General features: G+C 36.8%; 1 protein-coding gene across 13 annotated transcripts in view; it reads left to right on the top strand.

Moving 5' to 3' along the window:
• CPED1 (cadherin like and PC-esterase domain containing 1) overlaps positions 1 to 15,177 on the top strand; it is a 252,263-nt gene that overhangs the window by 189,226 nt on the left and 47,860 nt on the right. The gene's annotated exons all lie outside the window — the stretch shown is intronic.

Here is a 15,177-nt window from a genome sequence, read left to right as displayed (position 1 = left end):
AGGTAGGAGTGAGGGTATCTTGAGCCCAGTGTAAAGCCATGTTCCCTGCTCCCAGTGAGAGGAAACGGTTTCCATGCCTGGCTGGCAAGCTGTGTAGGAAGAGGGTCTAAGCCCGAGAGAGCCACAAGCCTTCATTGGGAGGTACAGTCTTCTACTCAGAAGCTACAATCATTGTTAGGATTGTGATCATAACAGGACAATTAAGTCAAGAACAAAATTTACTTTCCTATAGATTTTTTTTTCTACAGCTGGGCTCCAGATTTTTCAAAGTACATTCAGATGTATTATGTCCTTTGAGCTTCCAATAAAGCAACCAGAGTAGGAAGCCCCTGGGCTGATGGAAACTCGAGGACAGTGTCTTGCTGACTATTGTGCCTGCAATCCCTAACAGAGCTCCTGACATTCAGTGGGCATTCCATAAATACTTATTGAGTGGATTAATGGATGCCCATTTTGCAAATGGAGACACTGACTTGGAAATAATTAATGATTGTGCCACAGACAATAATGTCATTAAGTAGCTGAGTTGGTGCTATAATCTAGGTCTTCTGATACATTTTACAAAGCATCTCTAGAAAGACTTGTATACTCAGTAAACTTTCAAAGCATGCTGATTACATTTTTTTCCTAGAACTATTCCCTCCTTCAGGCTAGGCTTTTGTTATTTTCTGACACCAGTTGCTCCTATTTTAAGACATGTTGACGTGTAGCCCATCATAAATAAAGATGACACACCTGGCCCACCATCAGGGGACATGATTCATCCATTCCAAATCTTTCCCACTTTTCTCAAGCTTTCATCCCTATGCCCTAAGTCTCAGCAGAATATTAACAAGATCAAAGTCAGCTGGTATGAACCCACAATGTCTCCAAATTCTTCTAAAGTCAGCTGGTATGAACCCAAAGATGCCTCCTTTCTCTGTGAGGGAGGTGTCCCTCCTCTCTCAAAAGCTACTCTCTCCATTTCCCTTAGACCTCACTATCTCCTAACTCCTAGAAGCCTTGCACCACCAACTAATTATTCTTCAAATTAATTCTTTCTACTGACTCCTTCCTTTCTGCCAGGAAACATGCAATTCACCTCCATATTTAAGAATAATTCTTTCTCTATTCTTGGGACTCCTGAGGACATCTTACCATCTTTACAACTCCTCCTCTGTCAAGAGCTAAGCTCCCTGCAGTGTGACTTCTACGCTGCCAGTAGACCATTCTGTACTATCCCAGAGGCCACAGTGGCTTCTTCTATAGTTCTGTCCTTTAAGTTAAGTAAATTAGCAATTGCTGTCAGTGAGCTTGAGCAACAAATCTAGAAAGTTCTGTCCCCTTCCCGAACTACTTCTGGTTTTTCACAGTGCTGTGGAAAATCTGAATTTTCTGTCTGAGTGAAACGAGGCTAACGAAATTGACAATTTTCACATTAATGGGCAAAACATGACTAGAGGAAGAAGGAGGAGAAGGGTGACCGTTAAGCAAGTAGAGTATGAGGCCCTATCCTATGTGGGTGTCCAAAGAAGAGAACAAAATAAACGGGAAAGAACAAAAGGAGAGAGAAAAGGTGGGAAGCTGCTCGCTAGTTGGGGCATGTGGCAGGGCTGGTCCCAGGTCTTGGGGCTGTCACTATATGGAGTCAAAAAGTCAAGACTTCCCCATCTCCACCAGAGTTCTCGAATTTGCACCTGTTCACATCTGACCCCATTCTCCACTCTCAGGGAGGGGCTTAGAAAGGAGAGATTCACCATAGTCCTTCTTTCTGCAAACATCCAAAATTCTGGGACACTCACAGAGAAACAAATCCCTGCTGTAAAAAACCTTCCTTCATCTACTTAATGATGTCTCAATTTCAAACCTTTGTTCCAAAATTGGAGAGGGGGGATTACAATGCAAACAAAAGTTAATTTACAGTTTAAGTAACAAACATAAGAATATCCTTTGCTTGCCTGTTGTGATGACCTCAATACACAGAAGATCAGAGGCTTAAAAGTCCATAATAGATGTTTGGAGTAGAAACCCCTGAATGAAAAAGAATCAGCAATAGGCAGAAGATGTGAAAAGAAAACTACTCTAAACTAAAAGTGTTGGGACCACCCACCCTTGTTTACTGTCATCTGGAAAAAGGCAGAAGGGAATTCTACACAGGTTGATTTCAAAGTCTGCCAGTCAGCACACACCAACAGGGAACCAGCTCTGCTTGTATGGATGCAAATCCTCAGGTGCCCCGCCTGGGCCAGGTCTGAACTGATCCCGCAGAGTGATGGGCAGAGCAGGTCACAGTACCCAAATTGTGTTGCTTATCCCTTCACAGAGGACTGGTCAGTAACCCAAAGGATCTAAAAAAGGAGAGGCGCATTATCTCATTTCCCCTGTATACAATACTATTAAAAGTGGAAAGAATTATAAACAGAAAGTTACGGCTTCATTAAGCCCATGATGCAGGTCAAGTTTCCTGGCAGCCAGTTCTGCCCCAGGCTAGTGCTAGACATGTAGTCATTTACAGCAGAAATAATAGCAGATTATATAGTTCTTTCTGTGCAACATGTGTGGGAGCTTTATATAGCTATTACTGTTCCTTTCCTCAGAAAGTAGTCAGATAAATATAACCAAAAAGGGTCGTTGCCGAATCTTGATGATTCAAGGGGGCTGCAGGCCACCTCCATAAAACAGGCTTTCTTTTCTGGGATGCAGTGCCTTTTCATTAATTCCAGAAAAGTTTGCATTAATTTCCACTCTGAAAAGCAAGGTTTATTCACTGATGAAGATTTCATATGAATTTTAAATACTAAGAAAACTACATGGCTGTACTTATTAATAATCATTATTTTAATTTTCCTTTTTTGAGGATTTTTTTCCTTAAATTGCATGTGTTAGCAAGCACAAAATGTCTTCCCACGTTTCACGAGACCACTAAAAACAATGTCTTTTACAAATCAGGAGTGGAGAAATTATATAACTTGGATTCTATAAATTTCACTTATCTGTCAATGAAGAAACACTCCCATGTGGAGTCAGTTAATTATTTTATCCCTCTTTCATTTTTCATCCTGCAAGTAATTCTGAATTCTCTGTTCACTTTTCACACTGTGGAAAGATTCTCTGGTCACTCTTCAATTGATATTTAGGAAAGTCGATTTTCAGGTACTTGTGGATATAATCTTATCTTCACACTGTCAGAGGTCTCTGGCATTGTTTACATTTTAATTTTCTGGAAACTGAGTTCCAATTAAAAAATTGAGACAATTTTTTCTTTTAGTAGTCTGACCTGGAGAATGGAGTTATGTGTGATTTTAAATAAAGAAAGAAAGCTTAAGCCATTCATTTTGCTTACTTTTCTCAAATTGCTCAAAAACATTCACCTGTGGTGATTAGCAGGTTCAAGTGGACACTTTGCTCACTTTAAAGCATAAGACACTGTGACCTGCTCATTTCAAATGTATTTTAAATATTCAGAAACTAAAAGACTCTTTAATTCATGAGTTGGGAGCAAGTAAGAAATTGAAAGTTACCCAGCCCATTAGTTGGTTACCTTAAGCAAGCTAATAAAAGCTGACTTTGAACGAAATACAGATTTCAACATCACGAGAAAGGAAAGCTCATACTGCTGATGGACTGGAGAGCTGCTGTCTCAGGATTTTTTTTTAACTCGGGCAAACCGAGTCATCTGCTCACTACGTGTAAGTACAAGCAACAGTAACCTGCCTTCTTCCATCTTGAAATCAAAACCGTTTTGATTCTAAAAGGAGCCTCAATTTCCAAAGATGGAAAAGAAGCACTGAATGCACAGTAGTGGGCTTGGAGCTTTCCCTGAGAGTGCTAATAAAAACAAAATAATGATATTTTTCCCTGATAAGTTTTAAACAGTTAATTAAGAACCTTTGGCTTCTATTTCTCCAAAGGACAAGCATTAAATAGGCCAAATGGGCAGCTGGGAGTCGTGAACATTAATATCACAAAAGGTTATATTCTCTTTATAGAAGAACAGTTTGCATAATTGAAAACTTGTGTTCTAATTAAAATATACTTTTCCTTACTAAAATTTAATTTGCACAGAACTTTTAAAGAATGTATCTAGGATATAAAACAAACCATGATGCCTTTTATGAATGGTTGTTTTACTCTTCTAACTGTTTTTATTCCAAACAGTACAAATTGTATAACAAACCATGAACATCCTTTCTAATCCTGCCCCAGACATAACAGTTTGGTATGCACACATCTAGCCTTTTAACTATTATATATGTATATTGACCAAAAAGTGAGACAGTTCAACATTTTGTTTATAACCTACATTTTTCATTTGCAATATTATGCATATCTTTCTCTATCAGTACATACCAATTTATGTTGTTCTTTTCACTGGCTGAAAATATACTGAGAATCACTGAAAAGAAGAAAAAAATTACTCATAATCTCAACACTTTTTTAAACTTATGTAAAATAGTTGGTGAAAATCTTTCCATTTATCCATTCCTACTCCCCCACACTTACACTCTGATATAGTGCATACTATTAACTATTAATTTTGACCAAATTAATACTGACATATTTATATACATATCAGCATACGTATATATTTTTAAATGAAAATGAAATCATAGTACAATAATGATCTGAAACATCCCCTTTTCCCCAACCCTAATAGGTATGTACATCTTTTCCAACCAGTAAATATAAAAATTACCTCCATTTTTCCAATGGCTACATAATATTTCATTGTATGATGTGCTGTGTTGACTTATTTAGTCCTTTATTGACAGGCATTAAGGCGGTTTCTTATGCTTTGCTATCATATATACTGCTATAATGATCATCCTTTTACATGTAAATCTTTATGTACTTTCACTCTTAGTTCTGTAAGAAAGAAAATGGAAGTGGAGTTAATAGATAAAAAAGAAGGAGACTTGTAAACTTGAACATACCCCACCAAATTAGTTTCCATGAGCAATACATGAGTATGCCTGTTTCCCACACCCTCATCAATACTGGTGTTAGTTACAACATTATATGTTAAAGGGAAAATATAAATCAGGTGATCAGTCCAGTTCTCAGACACACTGACCAAAATTTGCACAAATAAGTGGCCCACTAATTTATATACATCACTAAGAGATACTGATTCTTCTCTCCAATAGTACTAATTTCAGGTTTTCTTATTACCAAGGGGGGTATCACCATGTGCCAAGAAGCTAGAAGAGAATTGATATTTAGTATTGACCAAATACATGCATAATATGTATCATGTACTGAACAAAGGCTAAAGTGACTTAAAATCCAGATTTATTCAGATGTTACTGCCTGTGTTGTCTACACAGACTACAACAGTAGTCTAGGTTGTCTATTCCTTGGGGCAAATAAATATTTTATGTTATTTATGTTGATACAGATATATCAGTCTCTGAGGAAGCTCAAAGAGAAAGTTACACCTACATATAGACAAGTAGTTACAGTAGAGGGTATGTCTGTTAAAGGTGTTATGACATTACAACAAAGAGAAAACAACCTCTGTGGGCAGGAAGAGGAGTGGGACCAAGAAAGATTTCTCACAAGAGATAGCAATCTTGTGTGGTCCCGGAGCACAGGGCTCCTGGACAGAGGCAGGAGCGTGGGGAACAGCAAGTAGATTCTATTTGGCTAGAATACAGGATAACAATGGGAAGAGCAGGGGAGAGGCACTTAAGTGAGAAAAATTGATCTCAACTGTGAAGGATTTTTGTTTTTATGCCAAAACTTTTGGATCAAAGCCCATATCCCCTGGTGAGCCCGTGGGTTTCTTTTTATTTTAAGTAAGGAGGAAACACAAATTTGAACAAGTAATGGTAGAGCATCATCATTCCAGAGAACTTGGAAATTATCACTAGAGTGGATTTGTACAACTTCTCATAATCCCTGGTGAGTGAATAAAGAAACATTACTCTAATTCTGAGAAACACTATTTTGATTAATATCACCATATTTGTCCTCTCCTCATAATTCTGTATGTAAGCATTTGATCCCATCATCCATTGGACAGTCTCCCTGCATATTCCACAAGCGTTTTGAGCTCAACAACTGAACTGAACAGTTTTCCCTACACTTACCTTCATAAACAGACCATTCTTTCCCTTCTCATTTGTCCATCCACCAGCCCAAAGATTTCCAAAAGTTGTCCTAGATTTTTCCTCCCCTATATTTCATTGATTAAAATTTCTCCTAACATCTCTTGTATCCTGGACCCTTTGCCATCATCTAATTCAGACTTTCATTACCTTCCCCTAAACAATTATAATAGTCTCCTAACCCACCTTCCTGCCTCTAGACTCAGCAGGCTGTCGAGATTCTGTATATTTTTTTTGCCTCTTTGCTTAACATGCAGTTATAATTTTGTTGCGATATCCCACCCCACCATGACCACCATTAAAATCCTTTCATGATGTCTATGACATAAGGGTTAAAAAAAATGTTCACAAAACATAGTGAACAGTTTAATTTCATTTTTGTGAAACTATATGCTCCTGTACTAAATACTATGTATATAATACACAAGTGAAACAGTATGCATGCATAGGGACAGGGGGAAATACAAAATATCAACTACTCTTCACCTTTTCTTTTTTTTATTTTCCAACTTTCTAATGAACATACATATATTATGCAACTAATTAACTAATGAATTAGAGGAAAGATAAAATCCAAACCTCTTCATATAGTTTATGCCACTCCATATCTTGGTCCCTTCATCCAACAAACCTAAAGTTGACCCATACCTCTGTCCTTGATGTTCTTAAAATACACCCCATCTTTCTAATCGTTAGATCTTCCTTGCATATGTTTTTTCTTGATGGCATTTCCCTCTTCTTCTCTTTCTACTCATCCTTGAAATCAGTCTCCCCCTTTCAACGCCATGCTCCTTGAATACCAGGGCTATTGCAACTTGTTCATCTCTGTATTCCTTGCACGTGGTAAGAGCACAATAAATGATCCCTGAGTAAATGAATGATCAAGTTCCTTGGCTGTAAATGAAAATGAATTGAAGATACAGCCTCCCTCAATATTTACCTTTATACCTTTTCTACATCTCAGAAAAAGAACTCCAAGTGACTTTCTCAGCAGTGTTAAAGTAGACAATGTCTGCTTGTGGGAGGCAAAGCTTCAGAAAGCCTGGACTTTAACTGCATTAATCCTCTTTTTTAAAAAAAGTACCCACAAATGTTCTCTTACAAGTCAGATTTGAAGTTTGAAGCTCTTTATTTTTCATTATTTTTCATTATTTTTACATATAATACATTTTATTTCCATTCTATTAATGGATTCTTCATTCATTCCATGTATTGATTTATTTAATCCCCATAGTAGTGTTATAAGGCAGACTTTCACAGAAGAGAAAACTGAAGCAACTAGGTATTTAATTTTCCAGGAACCTCAAAGACAGTGAGTGGCAGAGCTGAAATTAGAACTGTGCCTCCTAACACAATAGCCTCCACCCTTAACCACCATACTACATCTAACTAATGTCAGATCTAGATCCTTCTATTTTGTTATGTGCCACCCTGGCCTCAGTGGCTGTTTTCCAGTGCACGGCCCTCAAGTGAATTTCACAGGACAATTCCCTAGAACCAATTGCAGGGGCATAATAATGGACAGCATCTGATGTAGCATATGAAATATGACTAATATTTTTTAGAAAGAGAATCCAATTTTAAAAATTAAATTTGATAGTGTACAGTCTGCATAATCATGTTATTGATACCCAACAAAATTGCTATAAATGAACAAAGAAATGAGTGCATTCATAGAATATGATTATGTCATATGCAATTTGTGACTTACTGAAAAAGGAAAGTGTGCCACTAACTCAAGAACTTATTCATCCCCACGAATGACTTCTTAGCAATGCCAGACAGATGTCACTCATCACAGAATATTTCTTTTCTTTGTAATTTTTTTTAAATAGTAAATGGATGTCAGTTGTTTCCATACAGCTTTGTGGTATTTTCTTTTGTTTTGGTCTTTGCTGCTACTTAACAACTTTTGACTCATGTCCGCTTCATAGAACAAATGATTCCACATTATTTCTTAGTTCAGGGTTTCTGGCACAAACTAGTCACCAGAATAGCTATGTTTATGTAGAGTGTCCTGGTCATATGCTTTTTGACAGATGGTCAAAGAAATTTCATCAAAATGACTTCCTCCTCAGGAAATTAAAACTCTCTGAGATAATTGAATTATCTCCAGGATAAACAATGAAAAATTATTTGACTTTTTTTAGAATCAATTTAAGTTATAGAAATTTATTGATAGACTGTCTTAACTACCGACAGTGAAAAATAGGCAAACCCTATTTAAAATGTTTTGCCAAAGTCATCTTAGTTGTTCTACACCATTCTTTTTTGACTTAACGTCTACTTTCTCACTTTCCAGAAACCTATAGTTCATGGAACACACTTTGGGGAACATATAGCCTTTCTTTGAATTATATCATTTTTAATTTCAATAAAATTTTTAGAGTACAATTCAAATAGGATTTTGAAACTTTATGAAATACCGTAAGAAATGATAAAAAATAAGGGCCAATCTACTGAACAATTTATCCTCTAAGATACTGTTTTCCCCCAATTATCATCCCTAACTGTTAAATCATTCAGTCATATACACAGCTCCAGTTACGAGGAACACCTGGCATAAGAATTGGTGCATCAATAGGAATTAATGTAGTCTAATGCTGTATCCACTTTGGTTTTGTGCTGTCAAAGTTACCCAACTCAGTGGACCCTAAGACACAGTTGGCCTTTCAGGAGCAGTGAAGTATCCGATCTGGGGAGGGTAACAACTGCAGAGTTCTAGAACAAAGCCAGGCCTCTGACTTTAAAGCATTGTTAGCTATAACTTGGCTCTGCTAGACCAGACAAGCATATCTGATTGGTGACAGCAGGATCCCAGAACAGCTGTTGACTAATGCAGAGAAGTGACATATTCTGGAGATCAGCTTGAAATGCCACGTGGTTATGGGTCATGGCAGAAGGCAGGTCCACTGAGCATGTGGCCAGGAGGGAAGACCCAGTGGTTTCAGCTGATTGGAGAGCGGCAACCTGGCACAAACTCATAGCAGCAGCCTTTTGAGGCTACAGTTGTGGAGACTTAGAGATATGTGACCTGTAAGGACTCACTCACCAGACTTGGCTTTGAATGAAAGAATCACTTCATCCCACACAGTGAGTTGTGACAAGCGCTGAACAGTAATGATCAAATCACAGCAACAGCATTCAAGTTTAGGAAATAATGAGCTAATTTAAAACCCATGGGGAGTTTAAAACAAGCTAAATGAACGTCTTGTATCTTGAAATTTCTCCAGGATAGCTTCTCTTATAACTGGGGTCATGGAGTCTTCAATTCCTCCACTAAAATGGGCAATGCTTAATTCTGCATGGCATGCCAAGGAAGATAGCACGTTTTCCACAGGAAAATGCCAACTCCTGCCTGGGCATGCTTGCTGATAATTGACAGTATCAAAGCCTGAACTGATATGGCTGGGTTGCATTCTGAGCAAACTGTTTCAGGGTCTTGTAACTGACACCATATGCTGTGCACAGTCCCCAAACACCAGTAGGCAAAACCATTTCCAATCTGTTCCAGATTGTGTTGTGTGTTTTATAGCTAAAGACTGAATACCAAGCTAATAGTTACAGCCAGGAAGAAAAATTAGCAATTTATAAATCAGGGTGCAGTTAGGCTTCAGATAGAAAGGGGACTCACTCCTTTGTAGGTGTTAGTATAGGACAGGATCAACTGCTTGGCCCCCAACCCTTGCCCCTGCCTCCACTGTTTCCACTGCTTGGAAAGCCCAGCTGCCCCCAGCTACCTGGTGAACTCCAGTATATTTCAAGTTGTAATCTTTGTAAAGCAAAGCTGATCATGCTCTTTTGTGCCAACACCATGTCTGGAACAATCTTCATTATAGCATTTAGCACTTTTTACAGCAATTGTGTTTACATATCTGTTTTCTCCACTAGAACTCCATGAGGGCAGGGGCTGTGGCTCGCTCTTATATGCCGAACAAATGTCTGTTAAAAGAATCTGTTGAGAAAAAAACAAATGAATAAATGTCATAAACTTCATTGGAGAACAGAAAACACATGACAAATGAGTCCTGATGATTTTGAAAATCATATTAAAATAAATATTTTCCTTGATGAAAGGCAATAATGTGTAAATATCTGTTCATTGTGTACCAGGGGAATTAATTTTAAGTCTTTAGTTAACAAGTAATTTCCTAATGTACAATTCAATTTCAAAAGTAAAATTTATTTGAGTGACCAGGCATGAGCTGGAAAGATGCTTTGAGGCTTTTTCCACTGGCAGGAATAGATCTGACCTGAATCATTCTTAAGAGTCCCACTTCTGACCAACTGTAAGCATTTTAAAATGCAGCTGGTTATGTTTAGGGATGCCATCTGTAACCACGAAGAAAGAGTCTTCCTTTATGAAGAGTTAATTGGTCTGGAAATATTTCATAAACATGGTTTTTGTTTCTTAGTACAGTGTGTTTTGTTTTTCAGTCTATGAAGCAGGGGTTTGAAGGCAGATACACCCATGGTTCAAGTTCTGCCTACTCTACTTATTGGGCTGTTTGACTTCAGAACAGCTTCCCCAAAACTCGACAAATGTGTATTTCCTCAACTGTTCAATGAAGATAAGATCTACTTCAAACAGTTGTAAAGATTTAATGCACTAGTGCATATGAGGTACCTACCCTGGGCTTGGCATAATCCAGGCCCTTTATAAACGGCATTTCCCTCTCTCCTTGTCAATTCACCAGGAGATTGGTGTCGCCGGAAGAGTTAGTTCATTAACACAGCACGTGGACCTTAGCTCTTCTTTAACCTGTGGTTTGTTCCCCCACAGTTCCCACAACTTTTTAAGAGCAAAATGCTTGTAGATCACAATTTATGCCATGGCTATCCATGAATGCCAACAAGATGTGACTACACAGAGCCATTGCTCTGCTATGTGAAACTCCAACACAGCTATTTAAAAGCCCTTTAATGGTCTGAGCATTCTTCTACTGTTAATGTATTTTTGCCCTTCAATAAAACCTTAAAATATGACTGTCAAGTTGTGCTAGACTAATCTTTTAACTCTTAGAATTAATTTTGCAGTTATAGAAAATTCCCAAATACCCTACACCCAGCTTTCCCTAATATTAACAGTTGACATGACCATAGTACTTTATTAATACTAAGACATTCATATTGGTACAATATATTTATTTAACCAAACACTCAATTTCCAATATTGTTTTCCAATATTTTTTTCTGTCCCAGGATCCCAAATTGTGTTGAGTTACCATGTTTCTTGCTCTTTTATAATCTCTGACAGTTCCAGTCTTTCCTTGTCTTTCATGACCTTGACACTTTTGAAGAATGCATGTCAGTTATTTGCAGAATGTCTCTCAACTTGGAACTGTATGTTTTCTCCTGATAAAATGAAGTCACACATTTGTGGCAAGAATACTGCAGAAACTATGTATTTCTCTTGATCACTTGATGAGGGCATTGTCGGTTGGGTTTCTCTACTGTAAAGTTACATTTTTCCCTGTGCAATTAATAAATGTCTTAAAGGAGTGACCTTTAGACTGCTCCTAGAGTATTTTTATTTTTAAAAGTCTGATTAAAATGTAAAAGAAAAAGATTATACATACAAGGGGCTGTCCTGTCATTTTCTGCACATTTTTGTAGGTATCTAATTTTTACAGTATTAGGATATCTTTATATTAAAAATTAATATTAATTACATTAACAGTGTAATATCGATCTTACAATGTCATATTAATTTGAATGTTCAACTTTGAATGCTGAACATCTCTTTCTAACCAGAACTTAGCTACATTTAGCATGTTTTGAGCTCAACAGTGGATGTGTAGGATACTGATTGGTGGATAATGTTTAAAAATACTATTTAGTGCTAAACTACTACTAAAACCTCAAGAGAGGTGGAATTTATAACTTAAAATGTAATGAGATAATTCTTTTGTCGTCTAACATAGTCTACATAACACTTTAAGTTCCTTTTAAGTTTTATTTTTATTGATTTATTTTTGCCTTTCTTAGAGTTTATTTTTTTAATTCAAGTATAGTTGATACACAATATTATATTGGCTTCAAGTATGCAAACAGTGCTTCAACAGTTACACACATTATTAAATCCTCACCCCAACTAGTGCAGTTACTACCTGTCAACATGGGAAGATGTTACAGAATCATTGGCTTTATTCTCCATGCTGTACTACCATCCCCATGACCAACTTATATTATGATTGAGATTTTGTGCCTCTTTATCCTCCTCACCCACTCCACCTACTCTCCACAACCCCTTCCCCATGGTAACCACCAGTCACTTCTCAATGTCTATGAATCTACTACTGTTTTGTTCATTTTGTTTCATTTTGTTTTTAGATTCCACATATAAGTGAATCATATGATATTTGTCTTTTTGTCTGCCTGGCTTATTTCACTTAGCATAATACCCTCTAAGTCCATCCATGCTGTTGCAAATGGCAGGATTTCTTTATTTTTTATGGCTAAATATTAGTCCATTGTTTATATGTACCACATCCTCTTTATCCATTCATCTATTGATGGACACTTTGGTTGCTTCCATATCTTGGCTATTATAAATAATGCAGCAATAAACATAGGGGTACATATATCCTTTTCAATCAGAGGTTTTGTTTTATTTGGGCAAATTCCTAAAAGTAACAAGTACTGAGTCATATGTATTTCTACTTTTAGTTGATTGAGGAACCTCCATACTGCTTTCCATCATTGGGCATGTGCATGTGTAGGTGTAAGTGTGCTTAGGTAGAAGTTATCAAGGTGAATATAGGCAGGAAGTGCCCATGGGGTGTCTAAAAATAATGTAACTACTTTTTTTATTAAAACATTTGACTCTGTCGATGGCACTCAGAAGATTCCCTGCCAAAACTACATTGTTAAGAATCACAGCCTCATATGCTTTATTAGTGGACTATTTATATATGGAATGGTCCATACTGAAATATTTACATATTGCGTTATGTACGATATGAATGATCAATATCTCCTGGGAAGACCTTTTTGCTACTTAATATCTGGCAAACATTTTTATATTTGGTGTCATCATTATTGATAAGTACACATCAATTACAAGTTGTCTTTTAAAATATGTCTATAGCCTACTGCCCATTTCACTCACTGCAATTCCTGCTTCAGTCTTCAAATAATAGATTTGCTCCTTTGGGGTAAATAACCTTTTATTGTTGTTATTGTTTTGTCACTTCCCAAACTGATTAGATTCTTCAAAGTACAAGAGAGCCCAGGGTCATACACTCAGTTCCAATTCTATACTTCTTTGTTCATGAATCAAAAAGAACTGAAATTTTTCAAATATCCAAACATAAAATCAGTCTTTCTTTTCATTTGCATTCACATCTACCCTTCTGGATTCCATCTGGCACCAAAGCCAAAAGCACTGAAAGACCACAACAAAGGCTGCTTTCCTTGGATTTCTAGCTCACCAGAAGTGTTGGAAACATTAGTCATTTCACAGGCCCCATCCCACTAGAGTTTCCAGTCCAAATTCTACAAAGCCCAGAAACTCATATGTATTTCTAAAGTGAGAAGACAAGGTGCCTTTCAAAATGGACTCCAGCAAGCAGGATCATGCTGGCCCCATCCTAGTTAATTTGGAGGCCATCTAGGTTAAAAAAGAAAATTGCATATTATTTTAGGGATTTGGAATGCATGAGAAATATAAACAAGTATTCCAAATATTGATGTCATATTAATAAATGTAATTGAGTAAAACTAATTCATCGGCTTATTATTTGTTTCCATTTCCCTTTTTCCTGAGTTCATTGGGACTAACTTAAAATTCTTAGGTAGTATAATACATGGCCACTGATACTTGTTTAAGGAAAAGAAACACAGAGAGTTGTGTTATATGATGGCTCCTTACTACATGGATTCTAATGTGTTATAAGTAAGACTATGACCTCCAAACACAAAGAGCACATTACAACTCTGTTACCCAATGTCAAGTTCCATATTTTTTAAAAGCAGTTAAAACTGAAAACTTATTTGTAAACCTCACTAAAACAGGATAATATCAAGCATTGAAACACATCGGTTTTTAAAACAGTGCTGTTGGAGATCCCTTCTGCATGAAGTACAATGAGATGGCTCACTATTCACTTTCACTAAAATTCAGAGTATGGCAATTATATAGGTCAACCTTGTTCATGGCAAATATTTTATTAAAACTGTAAATAAAAATCAAAATGTCTCCTACTCTTCAGTAAAGAAATTTAGTTTTGTATTGTCCCTTAAAAGGGCAGCTACATAGTAAAAAATTTTCTAAGTCTTATAAAAGGGAATATAACTTAGAGATTTATATAATAAGAATTTTTAAACAGAACAAAATTAAAGAAGCTTATTAATTCATTGTCAGTATCCTAAACTTCATGTCATTACAATGAACCAAGGATGAAAATCATGAACCCAAAATAATTTTATTGATTTCTAACCACTTTTTTCCTTTTTTTTTTAAATTGATATACATTCTTAGATATTCATTGATATACAGTCTTAGAAGGTTTCACATGAGCAACATTGTGCTTTCAATATTCACCCATATTTTCAAATCACCCCCCACCCCATTGCAGTCATTGTCCATCAGTGTTGTAAGACGCTATGGAGTCATTACTTGTCTTCTCCATGCTATACTGCCTTTCCCGTGACCTACCTATATTGTGTGTGCTAATTATAATACCCCTTATTTCCCTTCTCCTTCCCTCCCCACCAACCCCTTCCTTTTAAGAACCACTAGTCCCTTCTTGGAGTTTGTGAATCTGCTGCTGTTTCATTCCTTCAGTTTTGCTTTGTTATACTCCGCAAATGAGTGACATTGTTTGATACTTGTCTTTCTCCACCTGGCTCATTTCACTGAGTAGAATACCCTTTGGCTACATCCATGTGCAAATGGTAGGATTTGTTTTCTTTTTATAGCTAAGTAATATTCCACTATGTATATGTACCACATTTTCTTTATCCATTCACCTGCTGATGGAAACTTAGGTTGATTCTGTATCTTGGCTATTGTAAACAGTGCTGCAATAAACAGGGGTGCAGATGTCTTTTTGAATCAGGGATCTCATTTTCTTTGGGTAAATCC

Source organism: Manis javanica, chromosome 6 (genome assembly GCF_040802235.1).
Source record: "Manis javanica isolate MJ-LG chromosome 6, MJ_LKY, whole genome shotgun sequence".
Classification (NCBI taxonomy): Eukaryota; Metazoa; Chordata; class Mammalia; order Pholidota; family Manidae; genus Manis; species Manis javanica.
The sequence above is the reverse complement of the archived record's forward strand: the minus strand, read 5'-3'. Positions and strand labels throughout refer to the sequence as shown.